This window comes from Rhamphochromis sp. 'chilingali' (genome assembly GCF_963969265.1).
Source record: "Rhamphochromis sp. 'chilingali' genome assembly, chromosome: 2".
NCBI classification, from domain to species: Eukaryota; Metazoa; Chordata; class Actinopteri; order Cichliformes; family Cichlidae; genus Rhamphochromis; species Rhamphochromis sp. 'chilingali'.
Genome location: NC_137930.1, coordinates 60,936,527 through 60,948,764, shown reverse-complemented (window position 1 = coordinate 60,948,764; position 12,238 = coordinate 60,936,527).

The following is a 12,238-nucleotide window of genomic DNA, read 5'->3' as shown; positions in this document are numbered from 1 at the left end:
AACACTTCAGGGAAATGACTGGAAAATGTGGGAGCATGTGGCGAGTAATACATACACTTAACACTCAAACAGAAAGAGATCCTAAGAGCGACAGATGATTTATTTACTTATTTTTAGAGAGGGAAAAAGGAGGTTATGACAGCTAGAAGAAGCGAGATGAAGAAGAGAGGAAAGTATCTTTAAGCTTTCCCTAAAAACGCACAAACAGACTTAGTCAGAGTTAGTCATGGTTCTTTGCACACTCACAGTAGATTTGGATGCTTACACAGGAGCAGAGACACCCTTCCTGTTGCTTATCCGCTTCCTGAGCCTCAATTTGTATTGAAATCCCTCACAGGCAATTATCCACATGCGAATGGTGTACTTACTCTGAGCTTATATAAGTTTCTTTCTCAGTAAGCCGCACCATTTTCATTTTAAAACTCTGATTACAGTTTCAGAGTTTATTCCTATGAGAAAATGGCAAAAATGGGTGCTCATAGTTAACACAGAGCATAAAATCCTGCTGGACCTCTTGCTGGCTGTACAATTTGAAAGATTGAATAATCTTTCCCTGGCATGATGTTGAAAATCCCTTCGCAAGAAGAGAAGTGGGCTGCAATTGGCATCTACGCGGTCAAGAAGGCATTTTGTTGAGTAAAGTGTTGGCAGGCAGGCAGGAGGAAACCCTCGCCACTGCTCACCCCCTGCCTCCTCACCCACCTCTCAGGCTGTCAGGAGTGTCATATATCTAGGGGATATCTGAGGGCGAGAGAGATCGCAGCCCAAGTACGGGCTGATAACTAATCAATAGGTCGCTTATTCCTACAGCAGGAAGTAAAGGAATGGGCCCCTGGGACACATAGTTCAGATTACTCTCCTCTCAACGTGGGACAGCCTAATGATGAAACAGAAAAAGAAGTGGCGAGAGGCAGACGGAGGAAAGAATATATATTTAAAAAAAAAAAAACAGCCAGGAGAGAAGCTGCAATTTGGCAAAAGACAGTCATGTTATGAGGGGAGAAAGACATAAAGACAAATAGAAAATGGAGTGACAGCACATTCAAAGGACAGTTTGTTGTGCCAAATAGATAATGTGCAATATGCACAAACTGACGCTTTATCAAATTACTAATTATTAATTCAAGAGTCCAGCAAACATTGTTCAGACAGTGACACAAAAAAGGTCATGGTCAGAACACTAAAACTCTAATGGAGGGCCCACCTTTTCATGTCCAGCGGTCCAGGTAGATCATTACTTACAAACCAGGAAATGTGGTCTGACAGAAGTAAATAAATGTATCGTTTTTGGGGAGGGGGCAAAAATGATCAAATTTGACTAAGAGCTGATTAATATTGGCATAGAACATTCACATGTACACCAGGCATCCGTCTTTCAGACACATTTATATATGACATGTACATTTAAATATTCCTGTTTCATTGTTTCATTCCGAGTTCTTTTTTTATCTTCTGTACTTGGTCAAATCTTTCTTTATTTGACATAAAAATCGATCCATCCAACTAGGGCTGGGCCATGTCATACCGTTCACGGTAATACCGGTATAATGTTAGGCAATGATAAGAAAATCAAATATCGCGATAGAATATGGGTAAAACGCGCATGCGCAGTGCCTTTGTAGTCATACCCACATGGCGAAAAAAGCATGGCGGCGACGCAGAATGAGAAAGGCAAAAGCGGATTGTTGAATGAAACAGATGAACCAGAATTGGTTTGTAAAAATGCTGCAACTTCAGAGGTGTGGAACTGGTTTGCCTTTCATTTATTTTTTGCACTAATAAAGTTGTGGAGTTGTAAAGTATTTTATCTCGCGCCAGTTGTATCATTATCGCAAATTTTCAAATATATATTTTTGGCCGGCAGACCCTGGACAGGTTGTCAATTTGACGCAGGGCTGATATATTTTTTATCCACTTTATTTTTATCCACTTTACACCAAAGGCATATTCAGTTTAACTCTGTTTATCATTGAAGATTGTTCAGAGTTAATGGGTCACCATTTCTGACAGAAGATCAGGCTGAATTAGATGTTTCAGTATTTAGAGGACCACTTTATCTTAGGTGATGGAGAATAATCTGAAAGATGAATGTCCTGTCGGTCCTGTACACTTACACATGCATACAGAAAACCCACACGGGCATGTAGAAAACACACAAACGCCACACAAACAGGGCCTGTCAGGGTTGGAGCATAGGACCCTTTTTTTATAAACCAAATGTTAACAACCACGTTGCCCTTTTCAGAGCATATTTTGACTTTTTTTTTTTTAAATAATAGATAAAGTGTTGATGTTTTTGCTGCTGCTGCTACTGTACCACAGCACCAAAAGTAATGGATACTTGTGCACATCTCCGAGACACCAGAGGCTTCAGAAACAGGAGCAATAGATGTTGGCCAAACATAAGAAAGTTCAGCCATCATAAGTTTCATATTTGCACTTGTTTTCCGACTCTGGTGCCGAGATATCATCCATGTAATTTGACTAAAAAAAACTTCTAAACGTTTAATTCACTGCTAAAGGCCTCATCACTGTTGAGCATTACTATAGTAAGACTCAGGATTCAAAATAGCCAGCAGTTATGCTAGTTGTAGTCTGGGTTCTGGTTTCTGCCTCCAAACAAACCAGCCCTTGATGCTTGAAGGGTCTTCTTACTATGTAGTGCAAGAACTATTTGTTCTCATTTCTTTTGACAGGCCATTCGTTTTGTCGCTCCTCTGTCACTGTCGCCTTCATGAAGAAATATGGCAGCAGCTTCTGCCCCTGTTCCCCACACCCTCTGCCCTTAGCTGACAACCTGCCCAGACCCCTCGGTGGTCCCCCCTGTTTCCTACAGCCCCTCATCCAATGCTGCTATCAGCCGTACCGCGATAATCTCTGAGCTGGGGGTGGAGGACCCTCATCTGATAAGTGTTTATGTGTTATAACGTTTAAGAATGATTTGACATAACTTAAATAAATTTTAATGTTCACAATCATCCTACAGAAGAAGAAAAAACACACGAGCATGACTGAGACTCGTGCCTGTCTTACTCTTTCAGTAGAGCCATCTAATCAGTAGAATGGCGTTTTTGGCTGTCAGGTACAAAGCGTCAGTGAAAGACAAAAGACTAAACCTTCGCCATTAATACTGATCAGGTTTCTCCCAATCTGCTTGTTTATCCTCCTTTCTCCTTAGAACAGTACAAAGCTACTTTACAGCCTCTTAAACTAAACACGTTTCTCCTTGGCAATACAGTGGAACCACAAAACAGTTCTTAGTGACTTCAGTGATTAAACAGAAACAGTAGCTTTGGATGAAATGAGACAGAAGAGTGCAATAGAGAGAGAGTGAGAGAGCCACAACTTCATCTTCAAATCAGCTGCATTTGGCATCAGCACAATGGCCAGATCCAAAGTTTTCCACTCATAAGAACACACCACGCTCTTTCCAAATCGATTGGTAATACGTCTCATCCCATTGATGCCATCTCTAATCCATTCTGGGCTTCTTTGCAACATGGAGATGAAGGGACAGAGGAAGAGGTATGGCAAGGCGTGCGGAGAGAGAGAAAGTGTAAATACTGACTGAGCAGCCATGTATTCTGAGGAATTTGTGTTGTGTTGTTTTTTTTTCTCTCTCTCTCTTTCCCTCTACTGCGATGGGGCTGTGTTGTTAAGCTCTTTAGTCCGCGTGGCTAATGGAATAGGGTTGGCAGGATTACACAGGGCTAAAGCACTGTGCCTGGTGAGCCTTGGAGAAACCGCTGTAGCTCCGCCAAGTAAAAGGGAGGGAAGGATGGAAAAGGACGAGGGGTTTATAGAGCAGAAGAGGGCAAAGAAAGGGTTGGGGGTGGGGAGGGAGAGGGTAGGTTAATTGTAGAGGCGAAAACTCCTGGCAATTCAAGGACCATTATCACAACTGTCAGGTCTCATTCTGGATAGTTTTTTAGATTTCTGTTGCAGTGAACCAGAGGTGGTTGGCCTCTGTTGAACCCTCCGCTCCCTACAGGCTCTTAATTTTTAGGGTCACCAAATGCTGGTGGGGAGAAAAAAACAGAGTGGAGTAGAAGATAGCTCACACTTAGCTTCTAATAGCCATAAAAGCAGCAGAAGGTTTTTAACTAGTCGTAAAATCAGTGGCAGGAACAGGAGGATATTAATTGGATTAGCGCATTCATGGTCCCGTGATCACCTCTTCTGCTTCGATGACCATTTCTGAGCGATGGAATTAGATCAGTTCATCATGCGATAAACCGTGTTTTAGTTGGTCCTAAAGCGATACTGACAAAAACATTTCACGTATCACACATATCAATATTAGTAGGCTACACGACAGCAATGACAGGATCAGTGTCTGCTGGCTTTATTTTTAAAGGGCCATTCCTCAGAATTTGAAGACTTAAAGTGAATCTATACCACGGTTGTACAGAAACAGCTGTAAACCACTGAAGATGATGCTTTTTAAAAAGAAAAGAAACTTTTATTTTGGTAAGCTGTTTTAAAAGTCTTATATAGCTGCCTCAGATCCTTCATTTTGGTGATTTCCTCAAGTTTAAGAATGTGCAATACTCAATAGCATACTACGCCCTTAAAGCATCATTTACTCTACGTCTGTTTATCCCAGAGAGTCATCTCTCTGCCCTTTCCCTCTCTTCTCTTCTTCCTTTCTCTCCTCCTCTTTTTACTTTGCAGGAATAAATCTGTTTCAAACATAATGGAGCCCTCCGTGGGGGAGGGGCCTCAGTTTAGTATACCTCTCCCTGATTGGCTCCTAGCCTTGATGTCGTATATGATGATAAATCTGGCCCAGGTGTCACCTCCTCGGCAGCAGGTGAGGATTGATGGGATACAGGAGGACTATCCATCATCCTGGGCAGGTGGCACGCTATCGGAATTTGGGAAATCTGTTCCCAATCAGGGTCCCGCAGTGCTCGGCGGGGTTCGCAACGCAGTTTGGGAGGCGTTACTGGAAATCAATGGCAACCACTCAAGGTCAATGTACTGTTAGAAAACTCCTTAAGATCTGACAGATAGACCCCTCTACTCCTTCTCTGCCTTTCTTTCACTTTCTCCACAGTTGAATACGAGGAGACACTGACATCTTCTATCCTCTGCCGCCCTAGCCGCCCTGTTAAAGGAAAGGTGGTTTTTAGGTGGATGTCATTGTGGCTGTCTGGAGTAATTTGCGACGTAGCCCTTCTCTAGGTGGAGCCAGCAAGTGCCAATCTGGGGCCGAGCCTGGGACTGGGGTTGGGGCCGGGGAGTATTGGAGATCTAATAAAAGCCCAGGGCGCCTGCCTGGCTCCTTATTCTTATAGATTACCTGTAAGTCACCTTGTCCCTGCTACTGTAAAGGTTGAGAGTTAAGCTGCATAAAGGCAGACATTCACCCTCACCTCCTTGGCTGGCTGAAAGTCAATTCAAACTGCAGATCAGAGAAGGGGGGAAACTTTGTTACAGACTTGCTGCAAGTCAGTGATTCAGCATCTAGTCTAATTGTGGTTTCAGTTGCAACCTAAAATGGATGGGAACCCAGTAAGTAGAGTTTAATCATAGCTTGTCAAATCAATATTGTACAGCACAACATGTGTTGTCTTCTTTTCTTCGTTTCAATTTAGCTCCCAGAGACAGACAACTATTTTTTTTGTTTTGCTTAACAAAGCAACAGGAAAAAGAGAGACGATGTATTTAAAGGCCTTAAAACAACTTTGGCTTACTGCAGAATTACACCTAACTTCAAAAAGAGTCAAGTCATCTTTACTTCAGAGCATCTACAATCAATGAAAAAGGAAAGACTACTTTTTTTAGAAGCTTCAACATCTAGTGGCCAACACAGAATGGTACCATGTGCAGAAATGCGCTGTACTATGAAGCAAGTTCAACATACCGAGGATAGATTTTCTTTACCTGGGTTTACATCGGCAGTGAGGCTAAACGGTTACATGAACATTCATTATCCAAGTCTATAAGTAAATCCGGGGTTTTCCAATCTGGCTGCAAGTGCCTTAATATGAAAGGCATCCTTGCTGGAAGCATCTGGCCAATCACAAACAGAAACACATCTACTGGCAGCAGAGCGACTATAAAAAGAAAGAGCTTATAAAGAAGATGAAACTAGCTGTTTCACGCTACGTTGATGAAGAGAATCCACTTTTTGGGATCTACTTACCTAGATGACTGAGCATGCATCAAGACAAGATCAAACTATAATATTAGAAAAATATAAATACAACTTTAAACACAATACTGCAACAAAGCTATGCCAGAAAAATTTGCAGTCTGTGAGTGTGTTTGTGTGATAGGAAAAGTGTTGTACATAAAATTTGCCCCACATCTCGGGCTGCTTATATGTGTTTATGCTTTGGGTGCTTTGGGCAAGTAACACTAAAAAAGACCTAGTATATTAATAACTGTGAGCTGGGGTCCTGACTATGAAGAAAGTTCAATACACTGAGGACATCTTTTCTTTTTTTTTTCTTTATCTAGGTTGCTGGCTTTCCTTTCTGGACAATCTGGAGCCAGAATGGAAATCTGGTAACTGAATGTGTAAGTCAATAGTTTTGTCAGGATCTAACCTCTATCATTAAGACATACCATACTATAGATATGTACTCTATTATTCATCTGTTTGCATGTGTTTCAGGATTATTATTTTTTTGCTGATCCTTGTTTGAGAGTAAAGAATTTAAAAAAAATGCATTAAAATATAGTTTTAGTCTACTTAGAAATTTGATATAAGATCCACAAGCACAAATAGGTGTCCGATTGCATAACCATATTGGTTCTTTTAGAACTTTCAAACTTGGAAACTGAAATTGTTTGTAGCCAACGGAAAAAAAAGGAAAGGATAAAGTTGTTTAGAAGTTGCCAAGAATCTGCAGTATATTCTTACTGATGCTCATTAAGCATGAATAAGAAAGAATCTTCCAGGAATAGAGATGCTATTTTCCAGAGAACAAATTGGTGTTTCATTAGTTTCATGGCTCCAGACCTGACTTGGTCAGCGCCAAAACTATGGAGATGTAAACCTGTAAAACGTGGCTGCCTTCCTGCTTTCTACTGCAGGCCTCCATCTTTGCTGTTCCTCTGACCTTGTCTGAAAGGTTAAGTGTCTTTCAGCATTTTGTTTTGGACCACAAATGAACTCTGAACTTGGACTCCTTTCATCAGTGTGGTTTTAAGCTGCAGTGACACAAAGTGCGTTCAACTATTTTTAGACTTAAAATGGTGATGCTGACCTGACTTTACTCATGGAACCTATAGCAGCTCCTTTTTGCGCCCAAAGCGTTTTCTGTAGCTGCGGTCGTGTACAAGTAAAACAAGAGCAAACGTACTTCACTGGCCACGAGTTCCCCAGACCACCAGAGATACATCACTGCCGCTATAAAGTCATAAAAACCAACAGTCAGACATACCTTACTGCAGTTACTGAAAATCACTCTTTGTCACATTGTTGGAATCCCAGATGTAAAATTCTTATTTAGTCTTGGTTTTCCAGGTGATTGTGGTATGTCACTACAAAATAACTAAAGTAGCACAACTAGATTATTAAGGCTCCAAACACAGCTGTGTAGCCTACCTTGGTTTAATAAGGTACTGTGGTTGTCGAGGATTTCACGTTAGATCACCGAGGAAAGTTTGGCTGATGTAGCGCCAAACACCGCAGAAGACAGGAAAAGCTGCAGTTAGGGACCGTCTCAAAATAGTTCGACGAAACGAACTAACAGAAATTATGAAAAAAAAAAAGTAAGTTTTCAGCAATATATCAATTTTCATGTTAGCATTAGCATACAGACACTACTAAGCTAAGGTCATCTTCATCAGATCCACATAAACAATCAACAGTTTAACACATGAAATATTTGCACAATGTGCAACATACTCAAAAAAAAAACAAACCCTAACGACCAAATTAATATCAACAGCCATCTGATTCTTAAATTAAATTTGTTATTATACAAACATTACTCTTCCACATTGCACCCTTTGTGTATGTAACTCTATGTAACAACATGCCAACAACTAAATGCATGATATCAGTTAGTGAGAATCTGTGTATCTGTGCATAGAATGGTGACAGCTCTATGTTTTTGTTATTGCTACTAAGTGAGGCTAATAATATTGTAGGTTTACATAAAACTTTAGGTTCTAGACTTACAAAGATCAACTTTTGAAACTTGTTTTGAACATATGGGAACAAGTTGGGCTGTTGATAAGTAAGAAAGCACTAACAAGTGTGCATTTACAGCCGTTCACCCTCACCTTCATCCCTCCTGACACATAGCAGCTATCTGTCTCCTTATGTTGACCTCATTACCTATCTGGGGGGTCAGCTGCAGGGAAGGTCAGAGACCTAACAAACTCTGGCTCTGTTCCTCTGCACTGTTAACTCATATCTCCTCCTTTTACCTTTTACCTTCCATGCTCTTTCTTCTTTTATCAAAATTCAGCTGTTCAGAACATTTCATATGTCAGTCTTGTATGTCTAAGTCCATCTTAACTTTACCTCTACTAGTCTCCCCCGTACACATTTGCCACCCTGCCCCTCTATCCCAAGGTGACCCTGCCTCACAATCCCCACTATCGGTCAGGCTCGGGCCCCTATTAATCCTACTTCATTTGTCCTGCCTCTCCCCTTCACTTTGGGAGGAATTTATGACAGTACCTTAAATGCTAATGGAGTCTAATCTGTGGAGAGCTTCGCTCTTTTCTAAAGACTCCTATCACTCTTTGTGCCACATGCATACAATGAGTCCACACATATAGGGACAGAGCCAGACTGGTATTAAGAGAAAGTTCCCTCAGTGAATAGACAGCACACGTCCATTCAAGTACATTTCCACCCAGGAAATCATGTTCTCTTTGTGGACTGGTGCAAATAATATTTTTTGTCAAAATGCCTCAAGTTCAAAAGATGAATCCTCTATCAAAGTTCAATGGCTCAGAGTAAGAGTCACTTTAGTGAACTGGAGACATTAATTTTGACCCATGGTACTTTACTGTGACTAAATGTATGTCTGTCCTGGTGTCTGTCAGTCTGTCACAGTGAATATTAGTATGAAAACTCCTGAAGAATGTTTAGCCTCACTCAAGGATAAAACCTGTCAAAAATAAATGCCTCCTTCGAAAAATGCGTGTTTATAAGAGAGAGGATAAAACTGGACAATTTTCTGCCTCACTAGTTTATTCAGTACAGGGGTAAAATAATGCACATTTTAAATGGATGTAATTACTAGTTATCATTGGCAGTTACTCCGAGTCACTTTGTGCTAGAATAGAGTAAAGGCACCAGTGGTTTTTCACTTCTCACTGGAAGCTATATACCAAACACACAATGGCTCAGTGAGGAGAACCATTACGACACTTTATGTCAGCACAGAGATCCACTTCATGCACTCAGTGAAAACTGTGAAGGACAATACTCGTGGACAACAAAGACGGAAAACCTGTGAAGGATCTGTGCGAGTAGATGGAGCGAAATGACTGTATATACATGCAGATCACACACACGTGCACACATGCTCACGCTTACCATCACAGACCACAAACTGTGATCACAGTGCATTAATCAGTGAGACATTTGTCTGTCTTGCACACCTTAATATTCTAATCAGTTTGAATTCAAATGGTCTGATACTGAAGTTCTGATCCCACTTATTTTGAGTAAATGTCACATAACTAAAGCAGCAGTTTAGACGTGCGCACACGCAAGCTCCATAATTACACTAATATTTAGCATGAATACAGTCCTGTGATGAATCTGAAATCAATTACCTTTGTTGTCCGCTCATTTTCATTTTAAGATTTTACATAAAATATAAAGAAAAAAGACGATATACTGGTACTAACTTAAGAAAGGTAAAATTCCCAAACCACCGTAAACATTTTATTAATTAATGACAACTAAAATAATTAAACACAAAAACAGAAGTTTGAACTGTGGCTGAAACTGATCGTCGCTTCCTAAACAATACTGTATAGTCCACAGACAAATCTCTTTTAATAATCAACACAGCATAATTACATCCGTAATATCAATGGAAGAACATCATATTGGAATCCAGTGAGGCGTGTGTGTGTGTGCAATTGTGTATGCGCCGGGGTGAGTGCGTATGTGTGTGTGAGTGCATGTCCACGCACATGTAAATTCTGTGCTGGTCACTGGAGGAAGCTACGCAAGAGAAGGCAAAGCTGTGATTGCGTTGAGCACTGTGCTGCGACCGACAGACTTAATACCAGCCCCACTGGGCCGAGATCAGCTATTAAGATAAACCGGGCCAACTTAGTTTAATTCCTGGGCAGAATTACGCTGAAACCTGGCCTGCATTTGCATTCATGGAAATTTCATTAAAAGCCTAATTTTTGCAAAGATTTAGGTTCTCCTGTTATTTCTTAAAGCAGACCATTGCCATTTGAATGAATGCATTATGCATGAGAAGCACTGTGACATAAAGCAGTTTAGGGAGAGACACACCTTTTATTTCAAGCCCTTGATTTATATGAGAGAAAAGAGCGCGTGTATGATCCAGCATCATGCGCAGGCCCCATGTACAGCTGTGCTCTCTTTGTGGTCATGACCTCTTTGAAGATGCCTGTGTGTGGTACAATTGTTGGTCCATTTATCTGAATATAAATTGAAGCAGGTCACCGACTGATCCAGCAGTTCAGCCACGCAATCAGATTAACCACGTCTGCTGTGACTTCAGTGAGGCTTCAATAAAGCAAACTGTAACAAACCTGGTCACCCTACGGTTAAAACACAGCCTGACAGTGAGCTATTGGTTCCTGGAACTGTGGCTACCCATAAGGCAGTTCTATTCTCATAATCACCACACATAATGGATGATATGGGTCAACGTGGAGGTGGGGTATTTTTCATGCTCACTTTTAGCCAGCCAGCCTATTCTTTTTTAGAACCTCTTCATGAGCAAGTTGGAACATCGCTGAATCTCACGCTGCATTTCTTCCTGTTTTAACCTTGGTTTGACTTGTTTACCTCGGTACGTCAAGAGGAGGTCACGCTCGAGCCCCTCAGAAGACAAAAAAAAAAAAACCCTCTAAAAACTAAAAACAGCATGTTGTGACGGGGCAACAAGTTTTACAAAATTATTTTCACTCTGTATACAGTAGACTAACACGATTCTCTAAAATGAATTTACACCAAAAGAAACATTTATTGAGAAATAGCTCTGAAAACCATTTTTGATCAATGTGTAATATGCACACACGTCTGTCAGATGTGTTATATTTTCATATATGTTTTTATATTCAGCCATGTATTTATTGCTGTGTCCTGAATATAAAACACAATAAACCATATGGCGTTTTTATTTGTTTTCTGGCGCAGGTTTACGGTGACAAATAAAAGTAAATCTAAAGGTGTTTTATGACAAAGGAAATGGCACGAGGCTCGCTGCACCCTGATGACTGAGGACAGTAAATATGACCATCAGCAGCCAAGACTGTAACCTCTGAACATGACTTTTGCTCACCGCATCTATTCATTTGTATTACAAGACATGCACGCTGTTGACGGTGGCCCCCGGTTTGCCAGCGTGCTTATATTCCTCTGCTTGTCATGCTAAGACTTTTTACAATCAGGATCATGCAAGAAATAAATGCATTAATCATGTCCAGTGTCTTATCCTCACATACTGTATGCACACACACACACACACATACACACACACACACAGAACAGCTACAGCCTTGTGCACTTTTGCCTCCCACTACCTAAATCCACACTGTAACACTGTCAGGGGTTTTTTAGTGAACATGTTTACAGTGCTGTGCGGACAGTGATCATGAAGTAGCCTCTTTTCCCCCCAGCTCCATCTCAACCGCCTTAAACTTTAATAGTGGACAGTTAAATATTAATAACTGATATCAGTGGGGGCTGCTTTACGGTTTTTGGCAGCGGTACAACATTTGGCCGCTTGAGCTCCATAACTACTGCACTGGTCCTGCTCCAAAGAATGCTTACACACACACACACACACACACACACACACACACACACACACACACACACACACACACACACACACACACACACTGCAGAGACACAAAGGCTATTTTACAGAGAAATAGTGTATTACTCTGTTAGGCGTACTGTTACAAGTATTGTTTATTTAAAAAAACAAAGAGAAAGATCATTCCTGAAGGTAAATAATCTGAAGTTACATAACACAAAAGAATTCAAGGTAAAATAATTCGGGAAAACTAAAAGTAGGCCAGAGAGTGCTGGTGTTTTTTG